This window comes from Saccoglossus kowalevskii, chromosome 18, assembly GCF_978046115.1.
Source record: "Saccoglossus kowalevskii chromosome 18, keSacKowa6.1, whole genome shotgun sequence".
NCBI lineage: Eukaryota > Metazoa > Hemichordata > Enteropneusta > Harrimaniidae > Saccoglossus > Saccoglossus kowalevskii.
This window is the reverse complement of record NC_140658.1, coordinates 29,128,196-29,151,916: the sequence shown is the minus strand read 5'-3', so window position 1 is coordinate 29,151,916 and position 23,721 is coordinate 29,128,196. Positions and strand designations below refer to the sequence as shown.

At 37.2% G+C, this 23,721-nt stretch overlaps 1 pseudogene; it reads right to left on the bottom strand.

Annotated features, from left to right (window-relative positions):
- Positions 1–6,433: 6,433 nt before the first annotated feature.
- LOC146732018 (uncharacterized) lies at positions 6,434–11,565 on the bottom strand (annotated as a pseudogene).
- Positions 11,566–23,721: the final 12,156 nt, after the last annotated feature.

Sequence of the window (23,721 nt, the reverse complement as noted above, 5' to 3'; positions counted from 1 at the left end):
CAGTCTATAACGTAATATCACCATATCAATTATCTCAGTCCATAACGTAGTATTACCATATCAATTACCTCAGTCCATAACGTGATATAACCATATCAATTTTCTCAGTCCATAACGTAATATCACCATATCGATTATCTCAGTCCATAACGTAATATTACCATATCAATGATCTCTGTCCATAACGTAATATTACGATATCAATTATCTCAGTCCATAACGTAATATTACCATATCAATACTCTCAGTCCATAACGTATTATTACCATACCAATTCTCTCAGTCCATAACGTATTATTACCATATCAATTACCGCAGTCCATAACGTAATATAACCATATCAATTACCTCAGTTCATAACGTAATATTGCCATATCAATTATCTCAGTCCATAACGTAATATTACCATTTCAATTATCTCAGTCCATAACGTAATATCACCATATTAATTATCTCAGTCCATAACGTAATATTACCATATCAATTCTCCCAGTCAATAACGTAATATTACCATATCAGTAACCTCTATCCATAACGTAATATTACCATTTTGATTCTCTCAATTCATAACGTAATATTACTATATCAATTCCCTTAGTCCATAACGTAATATTACCATATAAATTATCTCAGTTCATTACGCAATATTACCATATCAATTATCTCAGCTCATAACGTAATATCACCATATCAATTATCTCAGTCCATAACGTAATATTACCATTTTGGTTCTCTCAGTCCATAACGTAATATTACTATATCAATTCCCTTATTCCATAACGTAATACCACCATATCAATTATCTTAGTCCATAACGTAATATCACCATATCAATTACCTCAGTTCATAACGTAATATCACCGTTTTGATTCTCTCAGTCCATAACGTAATATTACTATATCAATTCCCTTAGTCCATAACGTAATGTCATCATATCCTTATCTCAGCTCATAACGGAATATCACCATATCAATTATCTCAGTCCTAAACGTAATATCACTTTTTTGATTTTCTCAGTATGTACCGTAATATTACTATATCAATTCCCTTAGTCTTAAACGTAATATCACCATATCAATTATCTCAGTCCTAAACGTAATATCGCCGTTTGAATCTCTCAGTCCATAACGTAATATTTCCATATCAATTACCTCAGTCCATACCGTAATGTCACCGTATAAATTATCTCGGTCCATAACGTAATATTACCGTATCAATTGTGAAGCTCAGTTGAAAAATAATTCAATATATCCAGTTTGCAAAACCACTACACGAACAGGAGCACTCGTGATACACTAATGATACGAGTGTGCCCGTTGGCATAGAGATAGTGTAAGTAAATAAATGCACTAATATTTGTTTCTCAAATTCTATACAATGTATAATCTATATATTTGGAGGAAGAAAGCGTGTTTTTGAAATATTTGTGTTCTGTTTCGTTAAATAACATGGGTTTTGGGGGAATATCTCATTGTAATGACTAAACACGATACAGCACAAAGCATCCGCAGTCGCGGCGCAGTACGCGCTTTAATTTCTTGTAAGTAAATACGTTGTATTAGATGCGTAGGTCTATAGCGAAAACAACCTGGCACAATGACGGCGCCATCTACGTCAACAGTGAAAACGACTATTTAAAATATGTACAACAGTGTACAGCACAACATTGTTGTTAATCTGATTAATATAGGTCACACTACCCTTAAGTATGTATATTTGCTATGCGACCCGAAAATAGTCGAATACATGTGATGACACTCGTTCGTTAATTCCCACTGTAGCAATAATGCGTGCGTGGTAACACTTGTAATGACCGTCCTAGATACATGCTGACACTCCCGTAGTGCGCATATGAAAACTATATAGGCTATTTGTGCTGTATCATAAATGAATTGTTAATATTGTAATTATTGATCACACCCAGAACGTACCCCACGTGTTACTACTAACAGCAACACAGCGGCAAGCGTAACAAAGGATCTGGTGCGTTGTTTGGCAACGCGCTATATAATTATTTTGATGGATAGCCGATTTGGTTGAGAGAACATCCAAACTCCATGCCACGTTGTTAGCGCAATTTCATAGTAAACCTGGACGTATAGCGTGGTCGACAGACAGAGGGCGCTATATACCCATGTGTGACCGTCTCATGACATAATGAACATCTCATATCTCAAATTATGATGTGTTAAACCATGTGTTGTGTACTAGTATAATTAAATTTAGATAATCCATTTTAAATCATATAAAATATGTTTATGTAGCTCATGTAGTTCATACGATTAACACTTGGGCCAAGTTACACAACTTCTAATGAAATATGCCAATTTCCCAATAATACAACCTGTACAAACTTTTAGTTGGTAGATAAATTTATTAAATTACCAAAAACGGAGAATTATTAACCATAATTTCATCTGATCCGATAATAATGTTTTTTTTTGTTTTTGTTTTTTTTGGAACGTGTGCGTGTTCCGGGGGGCTCAGTGCCCCCCCCCTAAAAACATGAGACTGACGTTCCTGTTGCTTGAACTCAATGTCAACATTTTGTGGGAATTTTTAAGAAGAGTAGTTCAAGTTGAATGGAAGAATAAACCGCGTATGGACTGAAACAGATGACTTTATTGAACGAACTGAAGAAGAGACGTTTTGTCTCCTATTTATATACTCAAAGTAAATATTGACCTTGTTCATGACTGGTTACAATAGATATGGCCTTGTACATGATTGGTTAACGATAAAGGAGCTGATTGATTGGTTGTTAAAACAATCTCATTGGCTGGCTAATTCTCAGTCAGAATTCTAAATTATTATCAAGCTCAATTTTTGTTTATCCGCCATATAATCATACAAAGCGCGTTTGATTTTGGGAAACATCTATCATGGATGATACCGTCGGGAAAACGCTCATATTGGTGTCCTTTACACATCCCGCCCACCACCATTGTCAACTTAGTGATGTTAGGGTGAGGGGAAACTAGTCACAACATTTGTATGGTAGAACCTATGACTTGCATATGAATTTTGAATTGGGACATCAACACTCAATTGTGTGAGGATCTCATGGAGTATTGTTCTTTAATCCACAAAAAATGTGATTTTAATGTCATGGTAGCACTTAATCAGAGTTTAACTATTCTGGTTCCCAGCACATCTTCAAATACGGGTCAACAGTTAGGCTTTCGGACTATGATTTAAAGCGTGTTTTCTACCTTGTCCCGATATAAATTCTGCCTATCCAATATACCGTCATGTTCACACTATGATATACCACGCGTGCCATCTTCACAATAACATTCAGTCTAGAATTGTTTAAAAAGTCAATAATTATGCATTGTTTCGAATAAAACGCAAAGAAAATGTGAAAGTTTAAGGGCGATGGTCGTCGTGCCACGCATGCGCGAGATATAGTTCTTATATAAGGTTGATGACTTTGACTGTTCCGCACACCAACGAGTACAACCTGAGCGGTTACTAAGCTTTAATTAAGTAATTTGTTGGTGATTTGAAGGTACCGGTGGTAATTGGTGGGAATGCACCCAGGTCTAAACTCGTATCGGTGATTTAATTAAAAAAGTGCATTGGATTGTGGGAAATAAATGTCTATATCTATAAAAAAAATTGCACATGCGCTGCGCGATGACCAACACTCACTAAAATTCTGTTTTCACCAAAACAATCTAAATTGCTTAAGGTAGCAATTAGGAGGAACATCGAGAAAACACTATACACACATAATAACCTGTATGCACATTAGAAAAAACTCATATACGCATTATAACCACATCCACCTAGTCTCATCATCTACCCCACATCCTCATATAACACTATAGCAACCAATCTACAACAACACATATAACTCTATGACAAATATCCACATCATAACTCATATACACATTGTAATAACCATACACACTACACAAAAACCAATATACACATTATAACGACCACATACACGAAATAACGGCCCATATGCACAATATCTTCACTCATATAAACATCATAACCCATATACACGTTATAACAATCCATAAACATATCACAACCATATAACTATTTACGACTCTTATACATAACAAACTCATCTGGACATTATATGCCCACATATATGTATATCATAATATTCCACGTGGACATTATAATGACCCACATGCACCTCTGGTCAACAAGTACTAGTACATAATAAAAAGTTAATATTCGGTTTCCACCGTTAACGTATTCATTTTAATACAAATATATAATGATACAAATCATGTTTTTTGTTTGTTTCAAGTTTAAGTTGAAAGTATAAATTCATCGACCAGAAAAAACAAAACATTTCGTTTATAAAAAGTATTCTTAAAGTCAATAATGTATGTATTGCTCCGAATAAAACGCAAACAAACTAAAATAATGTTTTCACCAAAACCATGTATAATGCGTAAGGTAGAGAAAAACGAGAAAACAAAATAGATTTTTTTTATAATGTCTGATTCTGTAATAAGATAACTTACATAGAATGTCATGATCACAATTACACTATTTCTAGTTGTTCCCCTTTCCCTACCTTACATTACAAATATATAATGTCAAAAATTTAATGTTAATTTTATCCATGCATTTAAAGGTAAATTTTAATTATTGTGTGATTTATATTAGTGTGTTCTTCAGTTAGAATGTGCTTGATATAATATAAATTTTGTATTTGCATGTTTTTAAATGAAAAATAACCATCCCTATCCTGTACAATAATTACTCACTTTTTATTGAAATATTCATATATATTTAAGATGATTTTCTTTGACTTTGTAACTCTCACAGTACCATCTATTTTTTCTGTAAGTATTTCTGGTAAGTCCATCAATGTCACCTCTAGCATAAGCCAGCTTCAAGTGACTGTACCTCAGGCCTGACCCTGCAATTTTCTGTGCCATATACTTGCTGATTATTTTGCTGTTGACTAGTATAGGCAATGTGTTATAGTTAGATGACTTGTTACTATTGTAATCGTGATAACTAACAGCATATTTAAATGTATAGCTATGATCTAACATTGTTGGCAAGTCAATTTTGCAACATTCAAGTCATTTCTGTAGTGCAAGTACATCCGCACTAGCATTTTGTGCACTATAAACCTGACCAACAAATTCATCAACCAAACTTTGTTGTGCATATGAACCTTTATCAGGAAACACAGATTTAAACAATGGCAGAGTATTCACAAAACCACTAATAACTGCCATAAACCTATCAATAAAAGAACTCTCCTTGATTGCAGTTATTAGGTAACGACAATCAAATGAATGGTTACTATGACCAACTAAAATAGGATTCTTGACATCTAAAAGAAAATACAGAAATTTTTCCAAGCATGTTTTTAAATCCATTGTTTTCACTGGTTGGCCCTGGTAGCACAGTTCACCATTTTTTACCATCAAATGAGTTATTCTGGAAACAACTGGACTTATATGTTGTTTTGGCAATATATAACCTTCAAACTGTTTCTCACCAGTAACAGCAGATAGTTGAGTAATCTCTGCATCTGAACCTGCATAAAAAACATCAGGAAATGAAACATTAGCTGTAATCTAGTAAACATCTAGTTTATACTGGGGGGGGGGGGGACTTCTGAGTTTAATATGCAACAGTGCCCTCTATGGCCGGACCGTATATCAGTACTGACTACCTCAAAGTGAGTTTCTTTGAGTCATAGTTTTTTCTTTTACTTTTTTTCTTTCTTTTAGCACATTGGGATGTAATTCATCTACCTAAACATCATGTAATTCAAAGGTGAATACACTGATGTTTCTGCCATAAAATTTGAAAAAAAACGGTAGCAGTTGTATGGTTTCAGTCATTGGATACATTTTGACTTTTCCACTGTCAGCATGCCAAACTTATGTATTGTCTGACATATAGTTGCTGAGAACCAGTTCTCTTGATATCCCAGAATATTAGAATAATACATACATCCAGACGTAGTTTCTATGTCAAAAACCACAGGCGTGTATACTCCAGAACCATAATTGGTATAGTACAGGTGTGATGGTTCAAATACCAAAATGGCAACAGTAACAGAAAGACTTCCCTGGCGGCGATGATAAAATACGAACACGGAGCCAACAGATGAGGTTTCAACTGGTACTGGTATTATTATACTCTGCAAACATCAAGTACAATAACGCGGTAAAACTCCACTACTCCAATGACTAGATACTTAAACTCCAATACAATTCAACGAGATCTCCGATCTGAACTCAGTGCTGAACAACTCCCCTATATATACCCCCACTGTCTATAAATATACCATTACATCAGCATACATAATGAGTCTGGAACTTACTACAAATTTCTAGAATGTTCCATTACCTTCTATTGCCTCCTACAGTGTTCTATTACCTATTCAACCATTTTCTAAAAAATATAGAATATTCCACCCAGACACAGTACGGTTCTAGAACATTCTCAGTGACACGGAAGTGGTAAATAAGTCGTATGCGACAGCAGTTTTGTTACTTCTCTGCTCTTTCGGTTTCAATCGTTGTAGTTTTGCTTCTCTTGTTTTAGCTTTTTCGTCCAATCTGCTATCAGATAGATGACATGCACTACTGGGTGACAAGTTATGTTTTTGGTTGACCTAGGGGAAACACATAAGAGTACATGATTAAATAACAAAATATATGGTTCACCATAATAGTATTCTCTAATGTCAACATACAGTCAGTCTTTTTAATGTGTGTTGAAATTGGGATATTGCCTATAAAATGATCAGGGGGAGGGGGGCAATGTTTAACTTATTTTAACAAAATTTTTCATAATTATATCTATCAGGTGAGTACAGGGGTATATACTCAACATACAATGTATGTCTGCACATTCAGTGAATTACTGTGCCACAATTTAGTTATACTATGTGTGATTGTACACATACGTAATTTCTTAACATTTAACTACTCTATATTGTGTCAATATACCGGTAAATACATGCATTTATAGTCATACATACAATTAGTATGGGTGTAGAACTACATGTCTAAGCTAATTTACCAATCGGACACACATATGTATGCCCTATGTTCTTCTGAGCAACAGCTGCTGCAACACGAACACTGTAGTATTTTGCTTTGGGTGCCTTAGAAGCTATCACCATATTCATATTTTCAATACCCTGTGTTGAACCCATCCTAGCTAAGTCATTTGCACTACCTATGTAAGACTTCATAATCTTATCTGAACTTGCTCTTAGATCATCACCCCATAAATCCTTTCCTTAAGGCAGGCTACTGTGTTTGTAATTAGCAGGGTCAACTAAATATTGACACCAACTGCCATCACAATGTGTATGATCTCCAAATGCATGTGGGATTATAGATTTCAGATTCTTTTGCATGCTACTAACACTGTCACGATTTTGAGAGATTGCATAACTAAAACACTTCTGTAAATAGTTTATGACCTTTGTTGATAACTGCTTGTAATCGTTATCTTCCTTTAACTTATACAGTTTATTAGTGAATCCTTTCTTTGTGTGGTTATTGTCTTTATTTTTTACCATGTCATTTCTTATTTTTTTTTTTGCAACCGAGCTATAGTAGTGGTATCATTATCCATTGTTATGCTGTCTATTTCAACTTTTTTCTCAATTTCTTTTATTGCTTCAACAGCAATATCTGCCTCCATAGCTTTTGAACTGCCTAACCAGAGTCCCCTTTCCCATTCTTTGTGAAGCTTCAAAAACATGACACTGTTTACATCTTTTACTGTAGGAAAGTACCTTGCTTGTCTGATTGCGTAGAACTGTACCATGACCTAAGTAAAATACATTTTATTAAACTAACTACAACTACCAAATATTTTATTAATTCGTTTATATAATATCTTTATTAGTTAAATTATTGGTTGGGTGATTGATTGACTGGACAGACTAATAATTGCTTTTTGACTGAATGGTTGATTTGACTGCATGGATTGACTAATTTTCTTTTTTTGATTGATTGATTGATTGATTGATTGATTATTTGACTTTATTCACCACACACAGACTTAAATAATTTGTTTGGCCATTGTCTTAGTGAAATTATTTGCCATAAATTACAAATATTGGCAAGTACAAAGTATAATATTACCTGATGAACTTTTGTAATCTCTCCCACTTCCCCTCTTCTGCCATCCTCCATCATATGACACATCAATTCTGCATGAATAGAAAACAGATTAAATGTTTAATTTCAACTCAAATGATATTGAAATGTTGCTACATATTTAGCTAACAATATTTGGCCACAAGCAAACTAGCCAGAGGGAACACTGAATATATTTCAAGTAAAGAAAACTGTCATTCAGTACATGTGAACACAAAGATAAAATATACTTTATTTTGTCATGTCCAGCATGAAATTCTTGTGTGCAAATTACAGTCGTAAATACAATACCATACCAACACACTGTTGAAAAAGAAATTACTGATTGAATTACAGCAGTATAAAATGTATTTAAAGCATATTTAGAAATATCAAATTTCCTTAATTGTCTTAGAAAATACACTCTGGAATTGACTTTTTTGAAAAGCAAATTAACATTACTGTCAAAATTAAACTTATTGTTTATAACTGTGCCCAAATATTTGTATTTCTCAACATTTTCCACTTCAACATTATTAATAAATAAAGGCAAATGAGTGAATGGAGATCTCCTGAAATTAACCACCATTTCTTTGGTTTTCATGACATTCAATTCTAAGTAATTTTCAGTACACCAAGTAGAAAAATGTTTAACTTCTGCCCTAAAGTCATCATCACTATTAACACACTGACTAACCAAAGCAGTATAATCTGCATATTTAAATAGCTGTGATGCATTGCATTGACAGTCATATGTGTACAAGGTAAATAAAAGTGGAGACAAAACACAACCTTGTGGAGCACCTTTATTTGTATGAACGATTATAGATTTTGTATTGTTATATCTTACATATTGCGACCTATTTGTAAGGAAGTCATTAACCCATAGTATTAAGTTCGGTTGACCTTCATGTTCAACAACTTTTGTATAAGAATATGTGGTTGTATGGTATTAAATGCCGATGAAAAACCAATGAATAAAATCTTAACATAGTTTTTAAATATTGGCCACTACAGAAAAATGTTAAAATACTGATTACCTTGGCACACATTAATATGTAATATTTAGTTTTTTGGAGGAAGACATTTCATCATCTAAAGCTTGTTCATAGGACTCCTTGCATTCTCCGTCGCAGAGACTATATGTCTTTTATCACTAAGCTAGGTAGTCGCCAGGAAACGTCCCACTAGTCTCTGCCACAAGCTAATTTAAATATTAATGACAGGATCTACTTTTTGCTTTGCCATGAGTGCGTTCGCGTCACTCCCTTGGGGTGCCCCAAGTAGATGTATTGGTCCATTGCTATGCGAGTGAAACTCATATAAAATGAACAAAAAATGCCACGCCCACTTAGCATTTTATGTTTGAGAAAATTACCTAAACACCTTTTTACATATCGATTTCGAAGTTCGCTATCTTTGTCCCAACATCGCCCAGTTATGACGTCATATATAGCTGTAGAATGGAAACTGGGTAGGCACCCGCATCACTCTGAGGCAACGACGCGAATGCACCGACGATTCGAACCAACGATTCACATCTACGTCTCCTGCCGAGGATCTACTTTTTCATTATTTTAACATTTTGAAAATATTTTAGCACTGAACTTAAACATATATGATATATTTATTTTAAATAACACACATTTTTTTCAACAGAAGCTAAGAATATAAGTAACAAAAGAATTTTAAAAATACGCGGAATACCAAAAAGTTTGGTGTAAAATGTCGCCTGTGGCAGAATCTAGTTGCAGCTCTCTGTGGCTCCCTAGGTCAAGAAGACTCTGCAAGGGAGAGTGGATTCCTTGGCTACTTGTATAATTGCTTCACCAGTCTCTCTTCTTTTCATTTCAATGTTGTACTATGTATGCTTGGTATTGACATTGCAGTAAACATAGAATTGACATGACGTTCGCAAATACCAGCATTGATCATACCTTTAAAGAAAGACAATATTGACAAATAAAATAGCTATGTAAATTAAATTTAAAATCCAATCTAATAATTCCCCCCCCCGCACCGAGTAGGAATGATATTTTTAATTAATTAGTAATTTAATTCAAGGCATGTGGGGTTATGATTTGTGACAGGGTTATATTCAAAATAAGTAAGAAATGCCAGGATATGCAGCAAAATCAATTACAGGAAACGAATACGTAAGTAATGAACACGTAGAGTAGTTTATTACGTCAATATAGTATATCCACTGATATATCGGAGAATTTACCATAAAGAATTATGTAAGCAAACGTTGAACACAACAACGCGGTAAAGACTAGCGCTAAAATACTTGCGCGTCCTATTTATACGCTCGGTGGGATTCTGAACACTAGGCGGGAATGTCCCTCATTGGTCGAAAGTTAACATTAAAGCAATGCGTAATAAAGTGGTGTTTTCTATCACGTTCGCACTTGTGCCACCAACATGTCTATTTATAGACGTGGTTTAAAGCAAAAATTGTATGTAAAAATGTATCAAATATATAAAGTATTCAAACAGAATTTAAGAAAACTCAGATAATACAATACTATCTATCTACTATTACTACATTCTTAATTGCTTAACACGACAAGGCAACACTTTGGTGCAGTAATCTTAAAAAACATATCAACACATTAAAATATAAGAAACATACCTGTAGCTAGTTTAGTATTAATGTCAAATGAACCCATACCGCGTGTCTTCCCTTCTTCGTGTTGTGTTTTGTTGGTGTATACGTTGTTGACGGAGGCAACGCACGCAACTACTAAGTCTTAGATGTTCAGAACAAAAAATTGCAACTGTTTAAACCCTTGGCTAAAATGTCCAAATTCACCATTATGATGCCTTCGTCCGACGGAATATCTTTATTACAAGTAATATTGTCGTCTGCTGCGCCATCTTCTTTGTTTACATCCCGGTCACTCTCACCACTGATGGTCAATCGCCGCAGTTCCCCCGAATGACTCGCTACAAAATTGCCACAAGGATACGTCTTCTTTTTTCCTTCCCAGAGAGGAATTTTCCTTTGGCTGACATTGCATACACCGCAAGTCACGATCGAGCAAACATTGACAGCATACACACAGAACACACACTTTTTTTTCAACTAAGCTAGGGAGTTTGCATGCGCAAAACAAATGCGCAGCAGAGTTTAGCTTACTTAACAAGGTAGTTAAATACGCATATGATGATCTGCAGCGAAATTGGTGTTAGGATTGACAACATTGGCGGATTTAGAGGGGCCGAGCCCCCTATTTTTAACAACCAACAGGTCTTCGCGCCATCGGCGCTCGTGAACTTGGCATTTGGCCAACTTATCGCCCCCCCTCCTATTCCAGCATCCTAGATCCGCCCCTGAGCAAATATTTCTTCCGTTGACCAAGTGGGAGGGCGTAAGTGGATTTAAACCGTTGTCGTCAGTAGAAAGATGTGTAAGGGTGCGATCGTTGATTGCTGACTCGATCTCCGTCACAATCGTCTCCATGTTGATATAAGTTACACAGACACGACCGAGAATTTTCTTTAAGCTAGTCTTAGTAATGGCTATCATACGCTCGAAAAATCACCCATTCTATGGAGATCGTTTGAGAGCAAATTCCCAGTTGATTCGGTGATTTGTCAGGTATCGCTGAACTGCAGGATCAGACATCAGGGTTTTGAGTTCATTGGCGGCTGATACAAACGTAGTGGCATTGTCCGAAACAATAAATTTAGGAGTACTACGTCTAGCTGAAAAACGTCGGAAGGCTTGAATAAATGATGTTGTTGTTGTTAAGTCTGGCACAAGCTCCAAGTGAACTGCTCGTGTTATCGCACACGTAAACAGACAAATATAGGTTTTCACAACTGATTTTGAGATAGGATCTTTGACGAATAAATGCCCTGTATAGTCGATACCGCACACGGAAAAGGGGTCTGCTTCTTGAACCCGGAAAGTAGGAAGTGGAGCGGGGATCGGTTTGGAATAGGCTGGCCCATCTACTCGCTTACACACCACACATTTATTGAGTTCTATGTTCACATATGGCGAATGGATATAATCCAATAGCGTTCGCGTATACTGGTTGCGGTTGCATTTGGTCCTGCATGTTGTAAACGACGGTGGGTATCACGTATGACCGCCGACGTGAAAGCGTGTTTCCCTGGTAGTAAAATTGGATGAATACTATCATAGGGAAGAGATGTGTTCTGGAGTCGGCCTCCTGCTCGTAGAATCCCGTCATCATCGAGAAATAACTTGAGTTGATTACAAAGTGGTCCAACTTGTTTCGCCTGGCGCTGTAGATAGAGTATTTCGTCCGAGTAGTGAATGTGTTGAACAGCTTTCAACCACCTGTGCTCAGTGTCGTTGATCTCGGACGCAGTCGGTACGTTTCCATGGCGACTAGAAATGTTCAATGGCCGTCCAGTTAGCTTAGCTTTAATATTATGGACAAAACGTCGTACAAGAGCGTAACTCGTAATCAATGAGAGAGATCTCGATAATTATTGACTTGAAATATATTGTCAATAATGTGTCCAACTTGGCGCGGAAAATTGTCAGTATTCAATGGAGTATCACGCATATTTGTAGCTGGTAGTATGTCGCCGAATTCTGTTTGCACCAAAGTTGGCTTAGTGACAGTTGACATATGATGTATCGCAGTTTCTGTGAGACATTTTTGCGCAGTCGCAGCATCCGATTGCTTGTTGACACTGTCGGTTATTTCGGTAGGAGTAGGAAACAATTCACATTTCGGCCATAATGCTCTATTAGTTAACCAATCGGGGCCAAACCACCAAATACGAGAATCACTCAGCTCAGTCCCGTAGTTTGGGGGGGGGTTCGGTCACCCGTAGTTTGGGGGGGGTCGGTCAAACCCCCTAAATTTTGGAAGTGAATAGATTTATGGTCGTAGATTAGAACATAATAAAAAACAGCATTAATTAAAATAATTATCATCGTTTAAATCACTTGACTCAGTAAGGTAACTATCAGAAATTGCATAGTAATGAGCATTTTGGTGGCAGCGAGCTTTAAATATCAAACGTGAAGTTACGCCATCTCAGCTCAACAGCAGCAAATAAAATAAAGGTGTTATGAATGGGCAAGCTTTTATTCGGTGATTCCGCGATGGTGTAATGAAGATCGCGTTCAAGCAGCTGATGTTAAATATTAAAACAACATTGAAACAATCAGGGGCGGATTTAGAGGGGGCCGCGGCCCCCTATTTTTACCCCCCCCCCCCCGCAAGGGCTTCGCGCTCGCGAACTAGGCCTCGGCCACCTTATCGCCCCTCCCCTATTCCAGAATCCTAGATCCGCCCCTGACAATAATGTAGTGGTAGTCACTCTCTGAAGGATGTGGTGGTTTTGAAAATAGGGCCATTTGTCTTGTGCTAGTGTTCGCTCAGTTGGTAAAGTGTATAAATAGCCGGTTTAACAAATAGCGAATGACTACTTAGCATTAATAGTTATACAACCAATGTAGCGATGTTGGACGAATGTGGAAGGCTGCCATTATGCTGGAGTTATTTCTAGCGACGTATCTCATATTGGTTAAAATTACCTGAAGTAAAAAATAGCTGGAACCCAAAAACATGAAATATCATACTGAAACAACAAGACCGGCAGACTTACTTGGGAAACCCACATACAAATATCCTGTTCAAATATGGTTTCGGCATTGTCTGGTTTGAAAAACAAGTTGGAGATACTGCAATTTTCTTAGGGATATTTACTCAAAAAATAAAAAAAATGTTGTCAGCAAGAATGGCATGCCTCAATTTCACAATCATCCAGGCTGTGTACTTTCGGAAAATCAAAGTAGTATTATGACCTGGGAGATTTATTGGCAAGAAATTATAGACTTAAATATATACTGACGAGTTTTCGCTGTTTTGACCATAAACATAATGTTGAATTAGGCAGACACACAAAAAGATCAATAATTTTTTAGTTTTTGCAGTGATACGTTTGAATTTAGCTTTGTTGAAAATGAAATTCACTTTGTTTTATATGTCTATTTTATAATGATTTAAAGGCTGATCAATAACCCTATGCAATTATGCAAATACTGACAGTATGGGCTTACTTCGTCGCTACACAAACTGCTACACCATATATCAACTAGCTCCGTCTGTATCTTTTAAAAGTTTTCAAGCGACGAGATGAATATGAATCCAGCTTAACTTAGTGCCATATATTTACATGTATATATGTTGTATTGTTTTTAAAACGTGCTATGCACTTTTCTATCCATTACATTTTGTACGATGGGCTGAGGCCCTGTACAAAAATAAAATTACATAATACAAAATTGACTAATACTAAAATGAATAATTGTAGACAGATTTCGACATGAAATCGTGTCACTTTTATGTGCGCTATCTTGAAAATGCTTAGACAATAATGCTAAGGTACGTACAAGATGTGTACAACAATTTACCGTAGTGGATCAAGGGTGTGTCTGTGTTTGTCTGTGGGTGGGAAATGGCTCAGGACCCATTCTCTAAATTAGTAAAATAGTTCAAAGATGTTATGTGAAATAACTTACCAACGTATATAAAAATGTCTGTAACAGAGCTCAAAGACACTTTTTGAATATTATAAAATTAACACGTTTTACATCAAATATACTATTGCTGTTTTCGAACCCCCTATTCAAAAGTGCTGGCTACGGGCCTGCAGCTGACGCGGAGAAATACCTCTGGTTAAGAGGTCAGCTGGGTTCTGTGAAGTGGGTACGTAGCGGTACTCCTGGTGGTGGGATGTGATTTCCAAAACGCGGTTTTTAGTAGAGACATCTTGTTTCTCTCCCGTTCAACCAGTGTAGTGTTATTTGATTGTCCGACCACAGTAGGCGTTTGGTAATATTGAAATTATCTTTAAGAGATTCCGATACAAACTGGCCGAGCCAATGCTCCCATCAACTCGAGTCATGATAATGTCAACGCTTGTTTATCAATGGGAGTGACACGTTTCTTCGCGATAAAAAGTGTAGATTCGTGTTCAGAGACCAAGTATACTGAAGCACCGTAAGCACGTTCTGAGGCATCTGCAAAAACATGTATCGTAAATTACTTACGTGGAATTTCGCTGTTCTTTGTTACTTGATAGAGATCCTTTGCGATGTCTTGCCACTGTAGGAGAAATTTAGAATCGATGGCTTGGTCCCAATCACTGTTGTTTAACCATCGGGCTTGAATAAGTAATTTTGCTCGGATGTGAACCGGAGAATACAATCCCAATGGATCGTATAAACTCGCACTGTAAGAGGTGACGTCTCGTTTAGTAGTAAACTTTCCAAAATCGGGAAATTTCATTTTCTTTACTTGCAGATAATCGGAACTAGAATTCCATAGAATACCGAAAATTGAGACTGTTTCTTTGTCACTTGAACAGCCGTCGATTTTCGTGGTTCATTGGGGGGGGGGGGTCATTCGTACTCCATGATCGTAAGTTAAACTTACGTGTAGCGAGCATTTCAGTGGATTGTTCGTAAAACTGCAAAGCTTGCATTGGTGTTGCACAGCCAGTAACCACGTCGTCCACATATATATTCTTTTGCAAATTAAATGCAGTAGGATTATCGGTGTGTGAATCGGTCATTTGTTGATCATATTTCTGGTGCGTGAGGTGGCTGACTGTGAGTTTGTCGACAAAATATCATGATCTGGTCGCCATGGCAACGTAGCAATATACCTCCCGTCCTTGCTGGACAAGCAATGATCAACAAATTGGCGATGTTGTTCATCGTGGGTGGCTCTGGTTTCGCTTACTTTGATGGTGTCATGGATGCCTACCGTTTCGAGGTCCCAATAGTTGGTGACGAGTTTATCGAGCTTGAGGTCTGGTGTTTTGATCGAGGAAATATGAAATGTATGCGTATTATGGCCTCTTCTCTTAGTTGAATAGACTGGTCCAGGCCCGTAGCCAGCACTTTTGAATAGGGAGTTCGAAAACAACAATAAATGATATATTTATTTATAATATTCAAAAAGTGTTTTTGAGCTCTGTTACATACATTTTTATATTCTCGGTTTTAAATTCAATTGGTTTACTTTGTGTTACGATGGTAAGTTATTCCACATAACATTTTTGAACTATTTTACCATTTTAGAGAAGGGGTCAGTTGTGTAGTGTTTACCTCTACAGTATATGCAGTGTGGCGGTTTAGACGCACGTTGTGATGTCTGTCGTCGGTCATTGTATCGTGTAGCAGCATTGTGTCGGTTATATTTCGAATTGTTTTTGCGATTTGTATTTGTCATTACCTTGCAATGTTGCTACTTGGTTACCTCCAGTAGATTGACTGCTGGTGGTAAATTCAGAGATAGATGAAGGGTATGATGTGCCGTCAACATCGTCCTCATCCAGCCCGACTTCGAGTACACGTATCTCACGTATCATCGCTATACTGAGAGTTGCCAATGTCCATGTTTGATCACCGTTTGATCGAGCAAGGTCACGTCGAAATTGGGCAGGTAACTTTTTGAGTAGAAGTGGAATTAGTAGCTCTTCGTATCCAGATTCAGGCTTTCCCAGAGCTCTGAGCGATCGCACAGTGGTTTCAAGGCTATCGTGAAAGTCTTTAAGCGATGTCGCATTATAACTCGGTGCTGGATGAGACCACAATGATTCCATATGTGCTTGTACAATTAATTGTGTATCACCGTAGCGTTTCTATAATAGGGCGTAGGCTGACTTGTAGTTTGCTTCATTAGTCTGATAACCATCGATTAGTCGTTTGGCTTCATCAGTGACGAGGGACCGTGGATAAGTGAAGTTTTGTATTTCACTGATCTGTGGGTTACAGTCAATTGTTGCCTTAAATCCGTCGTTGTCGCGACTGCTGAGTGCCGTTGTTTCATCTTGAAGTCTTCGATAAACCTCGCGACTCGTGCATATCTTTTGGCAATATCCGTTTGAAAATCTGTGATTTCGTTATAATCATCATCGGAAGGATCGATCACGTTTTCATCGGCTGCTATGAGGAGATCTAGGAGTCGCTTGATGCGAGCCTGAGAATCGGCGATTTCCCCGTAATCGAGTTGTGGATTTCGTCGTACATGTTCTTGGGTTCTATCGCCTTGAGTAAAATTATCTTTGCCTTGTTCCGTTTGTTCTGTAAACTTTGTAATTTAACCATAGTTGCTGAGTCGAAATGATGAGGTGGTGCAGACTGTTTGAAATCGCTGAAATTCTGGTCTATTCCGCGGAAACCGTTGAATCCAGTTTGAATCCTGGTCTCAGCACCAATTTTGTGGTTGAGAAAATATATATGCTGAGTGTGTCCCACAAAATACTTGATGGTTTCCCGAAATAGACAGGAAGCAGATCTATTGTCAATGTATCTTTATACACGTCAAAATACACTGCTCACTAAGACCGGCACGCGACCAACTAGAAATTTGAAACAGTGTAACAACGCTCTGGCGCCAACACGGACGCATGAAATATCAACCCATCCCCGACAGTTTTTAATGAGAAGACTGTGAGGTAACAATTTAATACTAAAATCAGCATGATACAAGTAACCTGTAGAATGGTGTGTGGGTAATATTTTTATATTGATTTGTGTTGCATTTGCAGCAAATAGTTACCAAACAATAGGATTAGGTATACCTCTCAGCTGGTTCTACATGCATAGTTCAAGCCTGCCTAACCGGTGCAAGTCACACCTTCACTCTAGTTAGGTTGTAAAATATGAAAACAAATTTTGGCCCACTGTTTCCATGGCAACAGTTAAAAACTGATTTTTTTTTTAATACCTTTGCGCCAAATGCTTGAGTATGGGCAAATTTTTTTTTGTCTATTTTCATTACAAAGAAAATTGACCCCAAAGTTTTTATCAGCAACGGCTTTTAACTCCTCTGTGATTTGTTTGGCTTGGCTGATTTTGTTCATACTTAACAGGTAGGTCGTACCGTCATTAATTGGAATTAATTGGAAAAAAAACAATCCTGGCCCACCGCTACCATGGCAACAGCCAAAAACTGTTTTTTGAATCATTTCGCCCCAAATTTATTACCTCATACCAGTCTGGTAATAGTAGTTGTCACTGGCACGGGCCGGAAACAATTTGGTAATGTTTGGTCTAGCTATCGTTCCCACATTAAAGTTCATATACAAGACGTATGGTAGTATATATTTTATTATATTCGTCACCATCGGAAATATATCTTATAATAATCGCCTACAGCGTCAAGTGAGAATAATTATAATAGTTATATTAATTATGCACAGATTATAAATTTAAAGAAAGCATACAGTACTGTTAAGATTTAAATCTGTTTGTACGTAAACAAAATAAACTCTAAATAATGTATAAGTGTCCCAACTATCTTGATTTCAAGAATGACAGTGGCTGAGCACGGGTTGAGGATACGATGACGGTCGAACTTGGCTGGTTCCGGTACATGATATCGCAGGCTACAGTCCATCAATATCGTCAGATTCCGGTAGATGATGTCTAGTTCGAATAAGCTCAAGTTTGGTAGTACGGTCGCTTCTAAGCTTCGCCATACGAGAGCATAGGTCCAATAAGTGGCAAATGGTCAATGATACTCTGTGCAGACGAGCCCCCGGAGCACAGCTTGCTGAGTTTGTACAAATTTTCCTCCTGTAAACGCTGTCTCCCAACAACACCGGGTTCATTTATGACACCCTACACGGTTTCCGCCAGAAATAAGGAATTTATGTTCCTACAATAACCTGGCCCCAGCTTATACCTGGACTGGCGTGTCACAGGTGCCTCGTGATAAACGTGTTGGCTCGTCTCTCAGCTTGCACACGGACGACTGAAAGCCCGTCCTGCTAGTGCGGCGTCCTGAGTCAGAGTGACGTGTCCTCCGACCACACCACGCAAACACAACAAAGGATTTTTGAATAAATTAAATATAACATACACCTGTTTCTGCATTCACAACATGCACCTGTATACCAATCTAATTTCAAGATTGATTCTCGCGTGACAGTAGTGTTCAAATGATCATGCCTTTTATTTTGGCTACGTTGCACACCGGTAAGAGATCATCGGCGCCGACAATATTACACTGTATCAACGTAATCCCAACGCAACTTGGAATGCATGCTGCCTCCAAACTAAATCATAGAAAGCTTAGAAAGAACACCCGTGCGCTGAGAGTATTGAAGACACGTTAAAAATTAATTCAAAAATACTTGTATTTGATATATTGATGGAAAAGCTGAAAACTAATTATGTAAATCAGGCAACTAATATGAAAAGAACAAAAAAATATGAATTATTATTAGAGGATTAATCTGAACAAATTTCTAGACAAAATTAATCGGGCCTGTCTATTGTCCTAGGGCATTTATGTACCAAATTTCATTCATATGTGATGATCAGTAATTGAGATATCAGTGTTAATTAATTATGTTAATTATATGATTAATAAGCATAAATATTTACCAAAAACTAATTAGGTCTCTGCATAGTCCTAGTTTCATTGAAATGTGATGATGAGTACTCTTTAAATGTTTCCTTAAAAATTCAATTGGTGGTTATTTATATATCAGTGGAACAATCATGGACAAAAGTTAGGTAATTAATATCCACAATTATTTACCCTAAAACTAATCAGGTCTCTGCATAGTCCTAGAGGATCTATGTAGCAAGTCTCATTGAAATATAATGATTAGTACTTGAGATATCAGGCAAAAAGCTGAAAATTAACTAATTATGCTAATAAGTTATTTAATCTGCACAAATATTTACCCCAAAACTAATCAGGTCTCTGCACAGTCCTTGAGTAACTATGTACCAAGTTTCATTGAAATGTGAGGAATACTATTTGAAATATCAAAGGCTGAAAACTAATTAATTATGCAAATTAGGTAATAATATGTACTGATATTACCCTAAAAACTATCAGGTCTATACAGTGCCCTATGACATCTATGTACCAAGTTTTATTAATTTATGATGATTACTACTTGAAATATCGAAACCTGAAAATTAATTAATTATGCAAATTAGGTAATTAATATGTACTGATATTACCCTAAAAAATATCAGGTCTGTGCAGTGTCCTATGACATCTATGTACCAAGTTTTATTAAAATGTGATGATTACTACTTGAAATATCAAAAGCTGAAAATTAATTATGCAAATTAGTTAATTAATATGTACTGATATTACCCTAAAAACTATCAGGTCTGTGCAGTGTCCTGTGACATCTCTGTACCAAATTTTATTGAAATGTGATGATTAGTACTTGAGATATCAGGGGAAAAGCCAAAAATTTATTAATCTTTATGCAAATTAGGTAATTAATATTGCACAGATTTTTACCCGAACCTAATCAAATCTGTGCATTAGATCAGAGCATCTATGTGCCAAGTTTTATCAAAATCCAATGAATGGTTCTTTAGATATCAGTGGAACAGACAGACACACATACACACACACACACACACTAATAAATACACGTCATTTAGAAAACTAACGGAGTTTATTACACAAAGAAGGGTAAAACTACTAAGATCAGTGACATGGAATATACATTTTGTTTTTGTTTTGTTTTTGTTTTTTTTTGTTTTTTTTGTTTGAGTAAATAATCAAAAAGTTGGATTAAAAAAACAGTAATTGAAATATAGAATATATATAAAGTATACATTTTGTTTTTGTTTTTTGTTTGAGTAAGTAATCAACAAAGAATGGATTAAAAACTGAGTAATATAAGAATAAAAAATGACATTTTGAGTATATAAAGTATACATTTTGAAACGCTGTTAAGTATTCGATTATAATAAAAAAAACAAGAAAAAACGAGTAACATCGAAAAGTCAATACACACTTTTTTCTAATCAGAATCGCTCATCTGTGATAAAAAGAAAAAAAAGAGAAATATTATGAAATCGATAATTATATAAAGAGGGTATAAGTTATATATACATGTGAAATTTCAAAAGCATGAGTCATCTAGTAAAACTGCGTGGGAAAAAATATTTGTTATAAATAGGGAGGTTGAGTCCGGTCACGTTTTCAATATATCTGTTCACATAAAGGTCATTCAAATGTCTATCACGCGTAAAAGAGTCGGCTACGAACTTCATAGGTTCCCCTCGACATCTGCGCAGCAAGTAATACAGGACGTATTGACCACACACTGTAGAGAACGGAGCTTGTAGTATTTGATGATTGTAGATCCATGTACAAACGTTTTTATCGAGAAATCTCTTAAATTCCGTGTAGTAGGGTTGACTACCGTATGAATCAAAATATTCTCCACGGTAGGGATCCTTCAGATAAAAAGCCACCCAACGTGTCCCGTCTCTGCTACTGTCATCGGTGTTTGATACTAACGCTGCGGGATACTCCAACACTTTTGCCTTAGGCAGTTGATCTCTAGCATAAACACTGAAGAACATGTTTCTAGTGTACGAATTAGTCGACAGAATACGATTCAGTTGATTCGTGTCCATCGCAGCTAGAAATCAGTCAATACGTTTCTGTCTCTGTCAATCTCGATAACGTTGTCGTATTCAGCATAAATCAAAACGGGCACAATCTCAGTCAATGCTTGTCTGAACTGAATCTCAAGACCAATCTTTCCTTCTTGTATCAAATTGAGGTGATAATCGCTGGCCGATTCGTCGGGATTGAGGTCAAATGCGAAGATTGTGTACCCTTCGGGATATTCGTCTCGAGTGATGCCCTTGCCTTGGTCTTGACCCATTTTATTTGTACCGGTAAATAGAGTGTAATAAGCCATGATACAACTTCTGCCACCAGCCGCTGTGAAGTCCGCCTTCAATGGCTTTGCAGGAACTTGCTCGCTTCTAACGTTGAGGACGAGTGATGTGATACCGTAATTCTGGAAGTTGAATGGATGGGTTTCGTAGGATCCGTTGAAAGACGTATTAGAAACCAGACACAAGATGATCCTTTTGGGCAACTGACCGAGGAATTCCAAATCTTTGTTTAATGACATAGTACCAGCCAGGATGGAAGCGATTTTCATAACGCATCGATCAATGGGGTATTTTGCAGTACCCTGTTGTACGTTGGGGCTCAGGAGAGTAGCATCGGTGATGACTACTTTGAATGTTGGATTTTCGGTTATCTGATCAAGCAGAACTGATTTTTACTTCGATGTAATTTCAGTCTAACTTCCACCCCATTGAGTAAATACTTTGGTTGAAAAATTATGTCTCCGTGTATTCGTCCGATCATGTCGACCGTCTTACTGAGCGATGTATACGTGTATCGACATTTGAGTCCCATGTTAGCGTCACCATCATCTGCCCTTGGGTTTTCAACATTCATTTTTCCAGCGTTTCGATCATGGCTCTGTAAGAGTAGGTGGGAGATGCGTCCGAAATCTGCTTTCCATTTAGGTACACGTCGATTTGATTGAAGAGGGAATGCAACCACAAGTTGGCATTCGTGATTTTACCCTTGATGTGCAAAAGCGTAGAACCAGTATCGATGTGTCGGAGGAATAGTAAAGAGATCGAGTTCCTCTTCTTAGCCTTGGAAGAAATGACACGTCTCGTTGTTGTCTTCTTCCTTTTGATGGTGCGTTCTCGCCCCATTTGAGAGGGTCTTCCAAATAAATTGCTCAATACTGAAGAAGTAATTTGACGACCCGCAGTCTTTGCTCTACTCGAAGCCGCTTTTTTAAAGTTTTCCATTGTACAACGTCACCTAGAATACCCAAACCGGCATCAATCACTGGTTTTGCCACTGCTTTCAGACCTTGTGTTAACAGAGGTGCGGCCGATCTCGCCAATCCAGAAAACATACTTCCTATTCCATATCCGCGTTGCAGTCCCGCACCAGAAAATACAGATCCTTGTCCAATCTGATTTATGTAGTAATTTCTATAAACCCCCACGTGAGGAGTGTAAGGTCGATGTCTGTTAATTTTTCTTCACATTAGCCAAGGACGAGCTTTGCGAAAACTCAGCATCACAATCACTCGCCCGCGTTGAAATGGCACCTTCTCCCCCGTATCAGACCTTATATCAATCTCCACAGTCTCAAATGTCAACGTTCGAGTTGTAGTAGCCCAGATTAAATTTCATTTCTCTGTGATCCCTCAGATTGGGTGAGGCATCGTAAAAGATCCTATTTTTGTCATGTACGATGTTGTACCACAAATTTGGATAGTGGATGTCGGCCAATGCTAATTCCCAATTGCCATCTAACAAAAGCGCTCTCAATAGTTTGACAGTGTATTTTGTCAACGTGTTGTTCGGGAACACATCGAGCAAGGCATTACTAGGGAGCGTCAAAAAGAAATCCTGCCCGACATGATGAGCTTTGAAATGAATCGGGTCATTGTGTGTGTGAACGGTATTTATAAACATTGCAAGTCCCCGATCCAAGAATTAAACGAATCATCATACCCACGCCACTTAACGAAATATTCCACACGGCCTTTACGTTTTCTCTTGCGCAGCACTTTCTCCACAATGTACAATGCATCATCGTCCTTTACTATTTTCTGAAGTTCTTCTTCGTAGAAAGTACCATCCAACATTTCACCGTTGCAATCTGAAATTTTGTAAACAGGTGGTTGCGTGTTGAGATGTCCAACAATTGTGAATACCTCTTCGGTCCAATTGGGTAGGTATCCTTTCTTGAAAACGTGTTTGGTTTTACTGATTCTGACTCTGTCACCAAGT